Source organism: Mesocricetus auratus, unplaced genomic scaffold, assembly GCF_017639785.1.
Source record: "Mesocricetus auratus isolate SY011 unplaced genomic scaffold, BCM_Maur_2.0 Super-Scaffold_100041, whole genome shotgun sequence".
Lineage (NCBI taxonomy): Eukaryota > Metazoa > Chordata > Mammalia > Rodentia > Cricetidae > Mesocricetus > Mesocricetus auratus.
In genome coordinates, this window is record NW_024429218.1 from 970,546 (window position 1) to 990,028 (window position 19,483).

Consider the following 19,483-nt stretch of genomic DNA (forward strand, 5'->3'; position numbering starts at 1 on the left):
CCCTTTGTGGTGTATTGGTATAAAAATCTGCTGATATAGTTAAAAAAATAAAACCTTCAGAGCTAGAAAATAAGATTAATGTTTAGGGTAGCAAAAACAGCCAAAAAGGCTGATCTGACAAGAAGGCAGAACAAGGATTATATGGGAAAAGGAAGAGAACCAACCAGAGGGAGCAGGGTCATGAGAGACAAATTAGAACAAAACATAATGATACATATGTACAAAATGCCATCTGAGAGCTTCCATTTTAAATGCTAACAAAAAATAACTTTGATGGTCTTTTCATACCAAAGAAAAAATGAAATGTACAATTTAAGAATGAAAATATACAGTATCCATAGGGTATCAGAAAATAGATTTGAGAAGAGGCTGTGATAACAAAGGATGGAGACCAAGTACCCCTCAGTTTGCACACATCTGGAGAGATGGAACTGGTATGTGAAGTTGCAGATGAAGTTCATTTAAATGAAAAAATAAGTATTTTATCGTTATTGTTCAAGAGTCTTTTTTGAGTGAAGAACCATGGTACACAGTATGTACTCTATAAAGTTCATAAATGGCTGGGTGGTGGTGGCACATGCCTTTAATCCCAGCACTTGGGAAGCAGAGACAGGTGGTTGGATCTCTGTGAGTTTAAGGCCAGCCTGGTCTACAGAGCAATTCCAGAACAGGATCCAAAGTTCAAAAATCACACACACACACACACACACACACACACACACACACACACACACACACACTCTCACACACACACACACTCACACACACACTCTCACACACACACACACACTCACACACACACACACTCTCACACACACACACACACTCACACACACACTCACACACACACACACACACACACACACACCTTCATAATATGAAAAGCTTTCAGTATGCAACATGTTGGATAAGGAGCAATCATCCTCTTGAGCCATTGTGAGATCAGGCCTTGATCACAAAGGATGCTTACTGGAACTTTGGAAACAAGGGTGAGAGTTAAGAGGAAGGATGTAAAAATGCTCAAGCCAGCAGTTCATTGGGCTATTGCTTGGGGTGGTCTTATTTCCTACTTGTTTTTACCATGCAATCATGATTGGTGTGCACCTCACCTTCCAGAGATGGCCACCTTTAGTTGACACCATACACACTTTCTCCAGTTATAAAAGTTGCTCAAACCTGCTGATTCATACAAGAAACCGCACTTGGTAGCAACCAACTAAAAAGTTTGGAAGGAAGAGCACAAAGGGCAGAGATGGGCCAGCAGGGAGACTTGCTTGGAAATTGTTCTAAATAAAACCCAGGGTTTACTATTGAATAATAAACTCAGATGAGAATACTCACTTCCTGAGCTCTGGTGAGCAGGCCCTTTACAAGTCCTTTTGGTGATAGTCCTTGTGCATCAGCTTTGTTCTTTTGTTCCTTGTAAGGTGAGGCAGAGAGCAGTAGATGCGGAGCTCTAAGTCATGGATCAAAGCAGATCAGCAGTCTGGCTTGGGTAAGCACTCATTGGCCACCTGCAGGAAAGGATGCTTAGAAAATAAAGGTAATTAGAAAACTCTTTGTAATGTGTCACCCAGCTGGAAACTAAGGAGCTGAGCGATCTAGATCCAGTTGGGGAGAGAGAGTCCAATTAGACTAAGTGGGAATTCCTCCTCCAACAGGAAAATGTCAAGAGCTAGGCAGGAAAAATTCCAGCAGTAGGTAAAACCAGATTAATCCATTTATCATCTTAGTATAATCAGAATTATTTCTTACAAAATGAAATATTAGGGTTTCCTTTAGTGAAGGGTGACCAAAAGGATCTCAGTCTCATTCCTAACACACACACACATACCCTAAACCACACATACATATACACAATATACAAACACACTCAAAAACACAACATACACACACACACACACAAAGACAAAAAGATGGAGGGGTATCAGGCTATGCTCAAGGATTGAAAACTGTAAAGATGTCTGGACAAAGACTCAAATCCGATTAACTTTAATTCAGTGTAAATGTAGGACACAGGTACCAAGGGACTGTCATTTCTTGGCCAGTTAATTTAAGCTTCTCCTTCCAGGCTCTCCCTCTGCTCTGAAATCACACCTACCCATGTGCTAGAATTACTAGTCTTCCAGTAATTCAAAATGGGCAGATCAGTTAGAAGGAAGGAAATATGTAGATTATTATAGCACATGCACATTTGAAATAGACTTGGGTTTAATCTTTTAAAGACATATTATAACTTCTAGGTAAACCAAAACATTTAGTTAACATATACTAATTTTACAACATAATGGGACATTTCCTACACATAGGTTAATGTACTTTGGTGATGTTCACCATCCCACTTACACTCTACCGTCTCCTCTGGCTAGTCTCAAAGCCTCCTTTGGGCTGACTTACTAAAGAATAGGATAGGACCTTTCTCTGTATTTATTTATTTAGTCAAAAATTGTGTCTGGCACACATTTGGTCAGCAGAAGGTAGAGGTTATAAAGGAGGGATCCCTGCCCTGGTGTAGCTCTTGTCTAGAAGAATAGAGGGACATACAAGCAAAGACACAGGGTTATTGTAGTATATCAAGCATTTGAGGGATGGGCTGAAGGATTATCCATGTAGACAGGAATGGAAGAGTTTTCCTGGGTAAGGCAAGTGGAGGAAAGCAGTAGAGTTAAGAAATCTCACAATGGGCTGGAGAGATGGCTCAGCTGTTAAAGGCTAGGCTCACAACCAAAAATATAAGAAATCTCACAGTGTGGAAGGAAGCCTTCCTGCATTGGCATTTATAACAGATCAAATGGAGATCTGAAGACATAGGTAAGGCTCAGATGTCTTGGAACATTTTCAGGAATTTGGGTATTATCTGATGGGAAAGGGGGTATAAATAAGGCTTAAGAAGGAGCTACACAGTGAGGTGCACATTTTGAAAAAGACCAATCTGGCTCAAGGTGAAGGATAGGACTAGAAGATCAGACAAGTGGTAAGGTGGGGTGGTGAGAGACAGCAGTGAACACATCATAGAGACACACACAAATCAATAATAGCTAATTATGGAACCAACCTAGGTATCCAAGAACGGAGAATGATTAAGAAACTGTGATGTAATACAATAGAATTCTATTCAACCATAAAGAATGAAGCTATGTCCTTTGCAGGAAATCGGATGCAACTGGAGATAATCATTTTAAGTGAAAGTGAATTAAGACTGTATCTGAAAGACAAATACGTGCTTTCTTCCGTTAGTGGTTCCTAAATTCTATATGGCCACATAAAATAATGTATGAGCAGATTTAATGGAATCGGAACTGAAATTGACTATGGGAAGACAGGGGATTATTAGGGGTCAAGGCAAGAAAAGGAGAATGCGGAAATGGAGTTGTGTGAATAAGCTTAGTAGACAGTATATTTATCAGTAAGAAAAGTTAGAAAGAGTTAAAGGTTGGGAAGATAGATTAGTAGTTAAAGTGCTTCCACCTGAATTTGATTTTCAGCCCAGAACCTACATAAATAAGGCCGGGCATGGTGGTGCATATTTGTAATCCTAGAAGAGGAGAAGCCTTTCACTAGCCATTCAGCCTAGCACAGTGGCAAGTTCTAGGTCAGTGAGAGACCCTGTCACTAAAGAATAAAAAATAAGTAATAAAGATGGATTTCATCTGAGGAATGACACAGCCAGTGTATTCTGATCTTCACACACACACACACACACACACACACACACACACACACACATGTGCACATGCATGAACATATATTTTTTAAAAGTGTTTTAATGAGAGTTTAAGTGAAAGATTGATAAGGACCACTTCCAAGGCATCAGGACAATGAACAGAAACAGATTTCTGAAATATTTAAGAGCCTAATACCACAACCCAGAGCAGCAGATTATACAACTTTCTCTGCAGCATGGCTACAGGCAGACAGAGCCAAAGCAAACTCTTTCCTAACCCCAAATATCACCATTCCCTAACACTGAGGATCTAAACTCCTGCCAACCATCCCTAATCCCCAACAGACCTCAGCTCCTGGAGGACAGATAACCTGTACCAGAAGAAACAAATCCCAGCTTTCTGCCATTTTTGAGCACATGTTGTGGTTATTTCATTCTTGCAGCCTAAGCTTTCACATTCTTATCGATGTGCAGGATGCATGGAATGGAAACCTCAGGGCCATGTTCTTTTGGAAAGTTCAAGTAAAGCAAAGAGTCCTAAATAATTTATAACTGTCCTATATTTTTCCAGATGTCTCCTCTCATATTCTTCCCCAATGGATACAAATTGTAGTCTTATAGTTCAAAACTGTGCTTTGGGAGAAAAGAAAAAGCAGCACAAATATTCTCTTTTTAAACACTTGTATATTATTTTTTCCTGGAGACCAAGTGATTCCAAATAATAGGCACACATTTAGAGAATGATGAGATCTCGTAAAAGATCTTGCATTATTGTCATAGTTGTGTGGATCAGAATGTTAGAGATGCAGCATAAATTGAGAGGTGAGCCACTTCAGAGATGGGGAACACGTGGTATGGAAACTGTAGTTCTCACCACTGACCCTCACAGAGGTATTGTCAGTGCATCACTGTAGTCCTTTCTATGGGCCCATGTGTAGCTTCACATCCTTACCTTTGTAGTGTTTAAATGATAACCAACTGTTCAGAGTTGGCACACATGATTAAACTTGTTGTCTAGCTTTGATATTGTCCCAGCAGTTTCAGACAGGGAAAATGAAAGGCAGAAATGATCCAATACCTGCTTAAGCAAAAGTTTTTTTTTTTTTTGCTCACACCTGCTTACAACCTCTTTACTGTGAAATCAGAACCACTGACTCTGAATTCTTCACTCTATGATTTTGGGTCCTCCAAATCCATAGACCTGTATCTTCAAATTCAAAATTCAATCATTGTTCTGCATTCTAGTTATCCTTGTGCTATTCTTATTGTTCTATTCCTGATCATAGTTGTGTCTCTTTTTTCCTTCTTTTTAAAATTAAATTAGAAACAAGCTTGTTTCAAATGTCAATCCCAGTTTTGTCTACCTCCCTTCCTACCTGCTCCCAAATGACCCCCTTTCTGCTCCCCAGGGAGGATGTGGCCTTCCATGGGGATTCTTCAAAGTCTGTCATATCATTTGGAGGAGAGCATAGGCCTTTCCTCATGTGTCTAGGGTGAAAGAGTATCCCTCCATAAGGAATGAACTCCCAAAGTCCATTTGTATACTAGGGATATATATTGTTCCACTGCCAGAGGCCCCATAGATTGCCCAGGTCGCCTAACTGACATCCACGTTCAGGGGGTCTGGGTCTGTCCTATGCTGGCTTCCTAATTATCAGTCTTGGGTTCATGAGCTTCTCCTTGTTCAGGTCAGCTATTTCTGTGGCTTTCTCCATCCTGGTCTTGACCCCATTGCTCATTACTTCTTCCTCTCTGTAACTGGGTTCCAGGAGTTCGACTCAGTGTTTAGCTGTGGATCTCTGCTTCTGCTTCCATCAGCTACTGGATGAAGGCTGTAGGATGGCATATAAGGTAAACATCAATCTCATTATTGGGAAATGGCATTTAAAATAGCCTCTCCACTATTGCTTAGATTGTAACTTGGGGTCATCCTTGTAGATCTCTAAACATTTCCCTAGTGCCAGATTTCTCTTTTACTCTAAAATGGCTCCCTCTATTATGTTATCTCTTTTGTCACTCTCTTCTATTCTTCCCCTGACTCAAGTCCTCCTCTCCCCTCCTCTTCTCCCTTTTTTCTTACTCTTAACTCCCTCTACCCTCTCTCCATGCTGCCAATTTTCTCAGGAGATCTTGTCCCTTAACCCCTCTCTGGGAAACCTCTTTGTTTCCTAGATTCTCTGGAGGTGTGGATTGTAGGCTGATAAATTCATATATGAATGAATAAATATCATGCTTGTATTTTTATGATTGGGTTACCTCACTTAGGATGGTTTCCTCTAGATCCATCCATTTGCCTGCAAATTTCAAGAGTCCATTTTTTTCTCCAATGAGAAGTACTCCAGTGTAACTGTATCACATTTTCTCTATCCATTCTTCAGTTGTGGGGCATCTAGGCTGCTTCCAGATTCTGGCTATTACAAATAATGTTGCTATGAACATAGCTGAACAGATGTCCTTGTTGTATGAATGTGCAACTTTTGGGTATATGCCTAAGAGTGAAAATGCTGGTTCTTGTGGTAGACTGATCCCAATTTCCTAAGGAACCCCCATACTTATTTCCAAAGTGGCTGTATAAGTTTGTATTCTCACCAGCAGTAGAGGACTATTCCTTTTTCTCCACATCTTTTCCAGCATAAACTGTCATTGGTGGTTTTGATTTTAGCCATTCTGACAGAAGTAAGATGGAATCTCAGAGTTGTTTTGATTTGCATTTCCCTGATGACTAAGGATATTGGGCACTTTCTTAAGTGTCTTTCAGCCATTTTAGATTCCTCTATAGAGTATTCTCTATTTAGTTCACTACCCTACTTTTTAATTGGATTATTTGGTGTTTTGGTGACTAGCTTCTTGAGTTCTTTGTATATTTTGGAAATCAGCCCTGTCAGATGTGAGGTTGATTAATACCTTTTCCCAATCTGTGGGCTGCCTTTTTGTCTTGTTGACTGTGTCCTTTGCCTTACTGAAGCTTCTCAGTTTCAGGAAGTCCCATTTATTAATTGTCGATATCAGTGTCCGTGCTACTGTTGATATGTTCAGGAAGCTGTCTCCTTTACCAATTCATTCAAGGAGACTTCCCAATTTCTCCTCTAAGATGTTACGTGTGCCTGGATTTCTGTTGAGGTCTTTAATCCATTTGTACTTAAGTTTTATGCATGGCAATAGATGTTGATCTATCTACAGTCTTCTACATGACAGCATCCAGTTATGCCAGCACCATTTGTTGAAAATGCTTTCTTTTTTCTATTGTATAATTTCAGCTACTTTGCTAAAAATCAGGTGTTCATAGGCGTATGGGTTAGTATCAGGGTCTTCAATTCGATTCCATTGGTCTATATGTCTATTTTTGTGCCAATACCAAGCTGTTTTCAGGACTATATCCCTATAATAGAGCTTGAAGTCAGGCAATTCCGGGTCTTTTGTTTTTTCATATAAAGTTGAGAATTGTTCTTTCAAGGTCTGTGAAGAATTGTGCTAGAATTTTGATAGGAATTGTATTTAATATGTAGATTGCTTTTGGCAAGATTGCCATTTGTACTACATTAATCCTACCTAGCCAAGAGCATGGGAGATCTTTCCATTTTCTGGTTTCTTCTTTAGTTTCTTTCTTTAAAGACTCAAAGTTCTTGCCATACAGGTCTTTCACTTGTTTAGCTAGCATTATCCCAAGGTATTTTATGTTGCTAGTGAAAATTGTAAAGGCTGATGTTTCTCTGATTTCTTTCTCAGCCTTTTTATCATCTCTATATAGTAGGGCTACTGACTTTTTTTAGTCGATCGTGTATCCTGCCAATTTGCTGAAGGTGTTTATCAGTTGTAGGAGTTTTTGGTAGAGTTTTTGGTTTACTTATGTAAAGTATCATATCATCTGCAAACAGTGAAAGTTTGACTTCTTCCTTGCCAATTTGTATCCCCCTTGATCTCCTTTTGTTGTATTATTGCTCTAGCTAAAACTTCAAGTACAATATTGAAGAGGTATGGAGAGAGTGGATAGCTTTGTCTTGTTCCTGATTTTAGAGGAATTGTGTTGAGTTTCTCTCCATTTAGTTTGATGTTAGCTGTTGGTTTGCTGTACATTGCTCTTATTATGCTCAGTTATGTTCCTGTTATCCCAGATCTCTCCAAGACCTTTATCATGAAGGGGTGTTGGATTTTGTCAAAGACTTTTTCAGCATCGAGTGAGATGATCATGTGATTTTTCTCTTACAGTTTGTTTATATGGTGGACTACATTGATGGATTTTCATATGTTGAACCATCCCTGAATCCCTGGGATGAAGCCTACTTGATCATGGTGGATGATTTTTCTGATGTGTTCTTGGATTGGATTTGACAGTATTTTATTGAGTATTTTTGCATCAGTGTTCATGAGCAATATTTTTCTGTAGTTCTCTTTCTTAGTTGTGTCTTTGTGTGGCTTGGAGAATCAGTATTAGCTGTTCTTTGAATTTCTGGTTTAATTCTTGTACATCTATGCTCCAAATTCAAGGGCAGCCACATTTTTAAAAAAAATTACTAAAACTTAAATCACGCATAACACCACATATACTTACAGTGGGAGACTTCAATATCCCACTTTAATCACTACAGGACTAACAGACAGAAACTTGACAGAGAAATAAAGAAGCTAACAGAAGTTATGACTCAATTGGTTTTAACAGACATCAATAGAACATTTCATCCAAACACAAACAAATATTTTTTCTGTTCAGCACCCCAGCAACAAAGACGCTAAAATTATACAATGGAAAAAAAAGAAAGCATCTTCACCAAATGGTGACATAACTGGATATTGGCATGTGGAAGACTGCAGATAGGAACAGAACCACTGGAGACCTGAGGTCTGCACTCACAGATCCAGATGCCAGCCCAACGGGATTCAGCCTGCCAAGAGACTGCCAGCAACATAGACCCTTTCTCCACTCTTGGGGCTAGATAGGCCTGGGCATGTTTACAGCATACTTTCCGGTGATCTGCACACAACTAGCCAAGGACAGGATACTGCACACTGCAGCCCACATCCTGGCAAGAGCCAGTCCACCCAGAGACAGCCAGAGACCACATCCCATTCTCCACCCATGGAACAGGTAAGGGTCCAGCCTACCCAGAGATTGCCAAGGTCCTGACACTAGGACAGCCTCCATTCATGCAAGAGGAAAGCCACCAGGCTATTGGACCTGTTCCAACCCACTGGAAAGGAACCATGGTCACATACCCACCAGGAGAGGAACAGAATACTTCAGCACACATAGGAAGAAATGATGGGAAAGAGACAATACAAAAATACACCCACTAACAGAAAAACCAATATGCCACCACCAGAAACTAGAGAATCTACACCTGCAAGACCTGAACAGCCCATTGCAGATGAAGCAGATGAGAAAGACCTTAAAAACAACTTCATGAAAATGATAGAGGCCTTCAAAGAGGATATGAGAAAATCCATTAAAGAAATGGAAGAAAAAACAAACAAAAAATGCAAAAATGCAAGAAATGGAAGAAAAGACAAACTAAAAAAATCCAACAAATGCAAGAAAGAGAGGAAAAGACAAGGCAAAAATGTCAAAAGTGCAAGGGCTGAAAGGTGAAATAGAGACAATAAAAGAAAACACGATCTGAAGGAATGCTGGAAATAGAAAAGGTGGACAAATGGTCAGGTACTACTAATATGAGCATAACCAGCAGAATATAAGACATGGAAGACAGAATCTCAAGTGCTGAAGATTCACTAGGGAAAATAGATTCATCGACCAAAGAAAATCTTAAGTCCAACAAATCTCTAACACAAAGTATCCAGGAAATATGGGACACTGTGAAAAGACCAAACCTAAGAAAAATAAGTATAGAAGAAGGCAAAGAAAACTACCTCAAAGGGGCAGAAAACATATTTAACAAAATCATAAAAGAAAAAATTTCCAATTTAAAGAAAGACATGCCTATAAAAGTACAAGAAGCATACAGAACACTAAATAGATTGGAACACAAAAGGAAGTCCCCTCACCACATAATAGTAAAAATGCAGAACATACAGAATAAAGGGCAGCAAAGGAAAAAGGCCAAGTAACATACAAAGGCAGCCCTATCAGAATCACACCGGACTTCTCCATGGAAATTCTGAAAGCCAGAAGGTCCTGGACAGATATTCTACCAACAATAAGAGACCAGCTGATTCATGCCAGTCTACACTGCTATACCAGGCAAGGCTTTCAATCACTATAGATGGAGAAAACAAGATATTCCATGACAAAACTAGATTCAAACAATACATATCCACTAATGCAGCCCTACAGAAAGTTCTGTAAGGAAAACTCCAATCCAAGGGAGTTAACCAGAAAAACATAGGCCATAGATAATCCCACCTTACCAACAGCCAAAATAAATAAGAGGTAGAAATCCACATATAATTCAACCACCATCAACCATTCCAAAACAAACAAGAATGAGCAATCAATTGTCATGAATATCACTCAATATTAATGGTCTTAACTCTCCCATAAAAGTACACAGGCTAACAGAATGGATTCGAAGACAGAACCCATCCTATTGCTGTATACAATAAACACACCTCAGCCTCAAAGACTGAGAGTTAAGGGTTAGGGAAACATTTTCTAATCAAATGGAACCAAGAAACAAGTGGAGGTAGCAATCCTAGTATCATGGACCCCCAAGAACAGGAAAGGGACAAGATCTCCTGATTCAACTGGGAGCATGTGTGGGGGAGAGAAGGTGGGAGAAAGAGGAGATGATAAGAGGAGGACAGAGATGAATATGAGGGAACAGGAAGGTTGGGTAAAGAACAGAGAGGGAAAGCAAGGAAAAAGATACCTTGATAGAGGCAGCCATTATGGGCTTAAGGAGAAACCTGGCATTAGGGAAATTCCCAGAAATCTACAACGATGACCCCAACTAACAATCTAAGAAATATTGGAGAGGCTACACTACATGCCCTTCCCCTATAATGAGATTTATGGCTACCTTAAATGCCATCATAGAGACTCCATCCAAGAGCTGATTGAAGCAGAATCAGAGCTTCACAGTTAAGCACTGACCTGAACTCATGGAATCTGGTTGTAGAGAGGAAGGAGTGATGAGCAAATGGGTCAAGACCATTCTGGGGAAACTCTCAGAAACAGATGATCTCAGCAACTTGGAGCTCACTGACTCTGAACTGATAACTGGGGAACCTGCATAAGACTGAACCACGCCCCCTGATCGTGGGTGTCAATTGGGGGGCTTGGGCAGCCTATGGGGCTTCTAGCAGTGGAACCAGTATTAATCCCTAATGCGTGAATGGGCTTTTGTAGGCCGTTCTTTATGGAGGGATACTCTCTCAGCCTAGATACCCAGGGGAGGGCCTACGTTCTGCCCCAAATGATGTGACAGACTTTGATGGTCTCCCATGGGAGGCTTCACCCTCCCTGAGGAGTGACTGAGATGTGGGATGGGGAGATGGTGCAGGGAGTTGGAGACTGGGAGGGAGATGAAACTGGGATTGATATGTAAAATAAGAATTTTTAAATATACTGAGGGGCCAGCATAGGACTGATCCAGACATCCCTTCCACTGAACCTGGGTGACAGAGAGGAGGCCTTGGCAATGGGACCTTGGAGAGTAGAGCAGTATTAATTCCTAGCATATAGAAGGACTATGAGAACCCAGACCACATGGAGGAATGCTCTCTCAGCCTGGACACATGGGGAAGAAACTAGACCCTTCTAGGATGATGTGACAGACTGAAAATCCATCATGAAAGCCCTTGCCCTCCCTGAGGAGTGGAGGGGTGATGGAGTGGGGGTGAGGGGTTGGGAGGATTGGGGGGTGGGGGAGGAGGGGAGAGAGAGGGAACTGAGAGTGACATGTATAAAAAGTTAAATAAAAATATGAAAAATAAATAAATTTAAATAAAAATTAATTTAAAAAATTGATGCCCAGGTACCACTCGGGATATTCTCATTAATTAATTTTAGTTGATGCCCAAGTATATGGTTTTGTTTTTCCTTCCAGTAAGGTGTGTTTTTTAGAATAGAAACCTGGCCTTTGCACATGCAATGTAATCTATTACTAACCTACATCTCCAGCCCTGTCTGGTTGTTCTTGCATGAAGGTGCATCACATTACCCTATAGTTTCCGCTGTGATAACCTCCAGTAGTTTCTTCCTCTGTTACTTTTAGAATTTCTATACAAAAAGGATCTCTGAACAACCTGCTACTGTTTATGTAACCCATAATTTTAGCCTGAGGGATTCAATTAACCCTGTCAGTGTTAGCAAGCAAGAAGCACATGGCTCAGTTCCACATGAACTTTATGCATTAGGAACTCCTTGTTGAACCACTAAAATTACCACATCAGACGGCACCTGATGATATAAATTTGGGTACTGTCATGGAGCCATTATATGTGTCATCAGAAGAATAAATATATCTAGTAGAAAATATATCATCTTATCTTTTTTCTAGAATGAACTGCCGATATGAATCCCCATTGTATGCAGAAACAGAGGAGTTCTCCAATGTAAAGTTGTATCTACTGGAACAGCTGAGCCATCGTAAATGGAAAGATCATGTTGGGAATAGACTTGCACTTGAACTTGAAACACACATGATAGCTAGAGCAGTCTGATTAACATGTCAGCCTTCATTATCTCTGTGAAATGGATTTAATCAAACCTACCTAGCAACATTATTTGACGGGTTTGAATAAATGATGAACTTACATTTCATTGCATTTATAGGTAAGTATTATTCCCAGTGCCTCAAGTCTGGAGGGAAATACACACATACAGAAACACACACACACACACACACACACACACACACACACACACGATCTCAATTAGAAATGTAGTGAGAACACAAACAATTTGTTGAAGAAAAAAAATACATGGAACCAGGGAGTGATGGAGCATGCAGCATCACTAGAGATCAGATGATTTTGATTGGGATCAGAATGCTGTTCTTTTTATTCTAAATTTCCTGTGGTTTACATCAAGGTGGATTTTTTTCGTTTTACACTGTACTATTTGGTTTTTCTAGAAAGCAATTGAGGAATGTCAGAAGTCTCTGCAAAGTTACTTTTTTAAACCATTAGTTCTACTTGTCTCTCTCTCCTCAGGAACTAAGTAGGATGGACTATGGATATTGACCTCAATGGTATTTATAAGAGTGAAAAATAGAAATGATGTAATTATCCACAATATGTGAGTAGTTAAGTAAACATGATACATTTCAAATATAATAATGTACCCTCAAATTAAATTGATAAAGATTACCTAAAGACATACAGAAGGCTTTTGGTAAGTGGAAATGCAAAATAGCAGAGTTTAATTTTTAAATGTTTTATTTTTTAAATGTATGCTATTTTGTCTATTTGGACGCTTTTATGCTGTTACTAAGAGATACTCATTAAGAATGACTAAATAAAAGAAAGAATTTATGAGTTCATATAGTAGGAAACATCCTCAATAATGTCAGATTCCAAAATTGGCTGATTGAGAAGGCTAACACTTGTATCAGGGATTCAGTTTCCTTCTAAATATCTCTACTACACAAAGTTGCCTTCACTCTCAGGATAAAGATGCTGAACTCAGGCCCGACAATGTTCAGAGGAAAAGCATGAGACTTTCTTCTTTCCTTCTTTATTTTTTTTCATGCTCCCTTCCCTTTTACTCCTTTCCTATAGCTATTTATATTCCCTGTCAGCTCACTCCTTTCTTTCATTAAGACTGAATATATTTTTCTCACTTGTCTACTTTGAGAAACCCCCTTCTGTTTTAGAGGGCTGAATCAAATTAGACCTGTTCCTCAGTCATCTCTTGGCCAGAGAAAGCATTCTACACTTACATTAAGATTAGGAATGTTTCTAATCTCATAGTGTTGGGTTTCCTGATGTATATGGTCTCTGACTCTAAATATTATTGCTGATCACTTAGCAAGGCAGAGGCTAGAGAAATGTTGGGTAGACACCACCTATTCCCACATGCATCTATCTACAACATATGCCTTCCAACTGATGTGACCACCCAAATAGAGTTTCAAAGAATAATGCCTTTAGGCCATGTACTTGATGCCAAGATTTTCATGGATCTCAAATATCATGCATAGTACTTCCAGAGATGAAGAGTATAGAATGACTTAAGAAAAAAGCTATATGTGTACCTAGGTGATGGCCATGTAAGGTTGCTTGCTGACATCTTGGTAGATTAGGAAACAGTGACTGGTTCCAAAAGTCAGACTGGATTATCACACTCAATACCAACTCTCCAACAACCTATTTCCTCCATTGAAGGTCCATAGCATCCCAAAACAGCAACATTAACAACGGACGTGATGTTCAAACACATGAGCCTGTGAAGCACATTTTGAGTTCAACCCATAATGTTGTTATGGACTTATCCTATTACAAGTGATTTGTACACAGTTACTAATATAAATTAGTAAGATTGTACTACTATTGTGCCTACTTTTCCATGTGGGAGGTGCTTCTTTCTCAGTCTAAGATCACACAGTTCATAAATAACAGTTCTGAAAATCAAATATAGGCAGTTTTGCTTTGGAATCTTCAACCACAATAACTATAACACACTGCTTCTTTATTTCATAATATATACACTAGTCAATTGCTGTCTGTGTGCTATGAGCTGTGTATGACCTGAATAAGTTGTTAAATAAGACCTCCTAAATCACCCAGCACAATCTAGGTCATCAATGAATATACAAGGAAAAACAATGACAACAAGAGAAAGAACAGAGGGAAGAATCATTTGACCTTTCTGTCATCTATTTCATTATCCATGCAGAATTACTGGATACTAGGGACACAGAAATAAATTGTGAAATGTTTTCACTCAAATCTCCTGTAAATAACTTAAAAGGTACCTTGTTATTTTAATTTTAAAACTTTTTTCATATAGTTTGATCATGATTTCCCTTCCTCCAACTTTGGTCACATGTTTCACACCTCACTACCCATCCAACTTTATGTTCTTTTGATGGGGCATGTCCTTTTGTATATGTTTCTTTTATTGATTGATGAATAAAACACTGTTGGGCCAATGTGGCCGTGACATAGGTGGGACTAGGAGAGGAGGAGAAGTAGAAGTCTGGGAAAAGTAGGCAAGAGAGCCTTGCCAGAACAGTCGCAATGTAGCAGGCAAAGGACTTGCAGATCCGTCATTCTCCAGTAAGCCAAGACCACAAGAAAATACATAGATTAGTAGTTATGGGTTAATAACTAAGACAGAGATAGCCCAAAAGAAGCTGTAGTCATTGGACAACAATTTCATAATTAACATAGTGTCTGTGTTTTCATTTGGGTTTGATGGCGCTGTGGGACCAGGATGGTGGGAATCAACCATCCACAACATTCTCTCTTTCACAAAAATGAAAATAAAGGAAGGCGTTTTATTTTAAAGATAATTTTATAATTTTTAAAATATGTGTCAATGCCTGTGAAGGTAGGTGCCCATGGAGGCTAGAAACTGGTTGACTTTCCTGGACTGGAGCTACTTGTAGTTTTGAGCATCCTTGCTTGTGTACCTGCAACTAAACTTAGGTTCTTAGTCTTAAGACTAACGCCTTAATTCCTTACAGTGATCTTATGGGAATAAATATGTCGTTATCCCCCCTTAATAGATTGGTAAGCCAAAATGCAGTCAGGGTAGGATAATGGCTTGGTTTAGTTAAGATCACAGTGGTCAGATTTGTCAAACTTCTCTTAACCATGGAGCTATTTGCATGCTTGGTTGATGAGCCAGCAGGAGGTAGGTTACAAAGAAATCATGTGTGGGAACCAGGAGATTCACATTCTAGTATCAGCTCTGCCACAGAATGGTAACTTTAGACAAGCCCTCTCCTTCCTTACAGGTTCATTTGTTTCTGAATGTTCAGTGAGGGAATTGGATTTGCTGTCTTAAAGCTTCTGCCTGGTTTTAACAGTCTGTGATTCAATGACAGATGACGTCACATGAATTATGCTTATTGTCCTTTCCTGGCAGACAGGTAAAGTAACACAGGTATCTGGGAGGACCTCGGGTATGCCCAGGAGCTGAGAGGTTAGAGTTCAGTGCAGCTGTGGGCCCCATGCTGGGAACTGCCGCTCGTTTGCATCCTTTGAACAGTACACGCCATCTGTTCTAATCTTCTTGTCTGCTTTTCTACACTTGGCAATTTTTAAGGATTGATACTCTGCTTCCTTAGCTGAAGTCACAGTTTTCAGTGTGGAATATTCCCAATCAGTCACGTGAAATGTGGGTTGAGAGCCAAGGTGAGTGAAATGAAGAATAACCAAGTACCGATGTTTTCAGTCTGGACTCTATCACTAGAGACTAGCATTGCAACGGAAGCACGCTTATCCCCAAAATGGCCTTAAGCTGAGTTGTTCCTAAATCCAACCCTTGTAGTCCTGGCTTTGAGTCCCTCATAACCCTATTGCTGCAGAGGTTCCCTTGAAGACCATGAGCTAAACATACAATAGTCCATGAACAACAAGGTTAATAAAAATGGAATTTAAACGTGAGCTTGCCAACCTTAAGGAAACAAGAATAAAACTGAAACTATCATAGGAATATTATTTCTCTAAAAGATAGGGAATACCTGAAAACAAGCTGGAGAAAGGCTGAAATGGCCTAAGACAGAGGATTGAAATAGCTTCATGATACAGTAATAATAGGGGCTGGAGAGGTGGTTTAGTGATAAAGATAACTCATTGATCTTGCAGAGGACATGAGTTCAATCCTCAGAAACCACATGGTAGCTCACAACCATCTGTAACTACAGTTCCTGGGGATTGGATGCTCTCTCTGGCCTCATGGGCACTGCAAACATGGGTGCACAGCAAACAAATGTACATATAAAATAAAAATAAATCTTAAAAATGAAAAATAGAGGAGATACAACTCAAAGGTAATAGATGTATACATTTTAAAATAAAACATAAAATAAGCAAATCATGATTCTCTATAAGTTTCTAGAAATTAAATATCTATTATCCCATGTATTATAAGGGGCAGACATACCCAGGAGAATTTGCCTAAAAACAAACACTCAGAGATATGTGTCAATTAGGTTTCTGAACTTTAAAAGCAAGAAATCAGTTCTTAATATGAGTGGAAAAATTATCAAGCTACCTGACTCATCTCAGTATTGCCCATCTCCATGATATTTCATAGCTAAAAATGCATGGAGAAATTATTGTAAAATAGCTAGGAAAAATAAAAGAATATTGTTATACCATTGAACTGAGACATTGTGGATAAAAGTGAAGGCCTATGTTCCTGAACATGTAGTAGCTCACAGTGTATTTCACCCACCCCAGAGCTGGAAAAGGACAGACCATGAACCTCAGGAAGAAAGGAAGAAGCTGTGGCAATTTCAGAATCCTCTCCATGGACTGCCAGTAGACTAAAATAGAAAGTTTCATAAGGTAGAGAAGATTTAACTAGGGAAAGCTGCAGTAGAGGGAAAAAAAGTGGGAAGCAATGGCTGTATGTGTGGCCTTCCCTATCTTTTATAGCCATAGGTCAACAGAGATCATTTAAAGCTAATGTACAACACAGGCATATTTTTAAATAACTTGGTAGACATCACATCCTATACATACAAGGAAACAGTGAATGAATGAAAGAATTAAAAGAATCATTTTAAGTGGTTCAGTGGTTAAAGATGCTTCCACAGAGTTCTGATTTTGTATCCTGAAACCTGCCTCAATGTGGAAAGGGAGATTCAAGTCTACCAATTTGTCCTCTGACTCCCACATGTCAACCATGACTTGTGTGCTCCAACTCCCATCATATACACACAATAATAAATTAAAAACACCAATTGGCTAATAGCCAGGCAGAAAGTATACGCAGGGCTAGGAGATGAGGAGAATTCTTGGGAGAGGATGCAGAGAAAGGTGGTGAAAGAGACTTCATGCAGCCATTGTAGGAGTGACATGCTGGAGCCTTCTCCGGTAACTTAAGGACATGTAGAAATGCATAGATTAATAGTATGGGTTAATAATTAAGAGAGAGCTAGCCAGTAAGAAGCCTAAGCCATTGCCCAAACAGTTTATAATTAATATAAGACTCTGTGTGTTTATTTGGGCCTGAAGGGCAGTGGGACCAGGAAAAATAGAAACACCATCTACAGAAAGGACTGCAACTCTAAAATGAGAAGTTGTAAACTTAGAAAGAGAATCAGAATGTGATATACTAAGAGCTTGCCTAGCATGCGTGGGACAATTACTGCATTTGTATCCTTTGTGTCCCCCACATTACAGACAACTAACCAACCACAACCCTAAGTAAAACAATCAGAGAATAATAACAATCATGATAGCTTTGGGAAAGGAACTTCTTTCCTTTTCTAGGAATCCCTTCCAGGGAAGAAGCTTGCTGAGTTAAACCACATGTGACCTCTCTATTTGTCTTCAGTCACTTGTCTTGTGGAAGGGGAAGCGATTTATCTCTTTTGCAAATTTCAGTGGAGCAAAGGGATACTTCTGAACCTGGCTAGTGCAGCTTATTCTTGAGAAGAGCTGCCCTTAGGGTAAAGGAGTTCTAAATCGCTCTTGGAAGCAAAGGGCCTTCAGTCAACAGAGCCCTTCAGGCCTTTAGTGACAGGATGTCTGTCTGGGTGTGCATCTCTTCTGTGCTTACCTGCCTACAAACAGAACTCCTACATTTCACTATAGACTTCATTAGTAATAAAGTTGAGGCTGGAGAAATGACTCAGTAATGTACTTGTCCCACAGGCACGAGGACCCTACTTCAATCTCCAGTATCCACATAAAAAAGCTGGGTGTGTCTATAATCCCAGTGCTGGAGAGGCAGAGTCATGCACATGCACATGTGCGCGCGCACACACACACACACACACACACACACACACACACACACACGCACACACACACATATACACAACACACATTCATGTACCCTTATGTGCATATCTGACTCTTCCCACACATATGAACACACACATGCATATACAATAGTAAAGGTGACATTTGGGTCTGATATTGTTGACTTTCAAATTACTCAGATTACAAGTGTAGATGAAGTGTGACCTTTTAGGGTCCACCATGAGACCTTAATAATGGTGAGCTGATGCTTCTGGCGAACTCAGTTCAATGGGAGGATATTTTGCTAGGTGCAGAACAAAGTCTGACACCTAGTAGGTGGTAGGGTACTGTTAAAGTCTCAAAGCCTGGGACAAATGACTGAGGTGCCCATTTAACATATCAAAGCAGATCTGGCCACCAGGTTTTCCCAGCATCCCTCTGTCCCTATTTGTTACGAGGTATAACTGGTATGCCCCTCCCCAAACTCTGCTATCTAGATGCTGGGTTGCTCTTTCCCAAGAAAGAGGCCATTTTTGTTACTGGCCTCCTTTTACTTTTTGCCCTCTTGGCTGCTGCACCTGGTTCCCCCTCTCCCCATTCCTCACATAGCTCAGGATCATGTCCACTCTGAACTCTCCCAGATGTTCCTGTCTGTGGCTATGCTCTCCCCTTTTATCTAAATAAACTTTCCCCATCACCATATCTAGGAATAGTAATGTCCTTTCTTTTTATTTCATTTTTACATTCAAGTGTGTGCCTAAATATTAGAATGTAGGGGAAAATGACACCTAGTCAATTATGCTAGTATTGGAAGGGAGGGTGTGGGATGTATGCAGGCATTGTGGTCATTTTCTATCTCCTGCTCAAAGCAGAATGAGAGGCTCCTGCAGAGAGAAATGAATAAACTAGGTAATACAGCGGTGGATGGAGAAGAGGGCACCTAGACTGAGTTGCAGTCATCCTATTTCATGATGGCTTTCTATTTCTACTTCAGTGCTG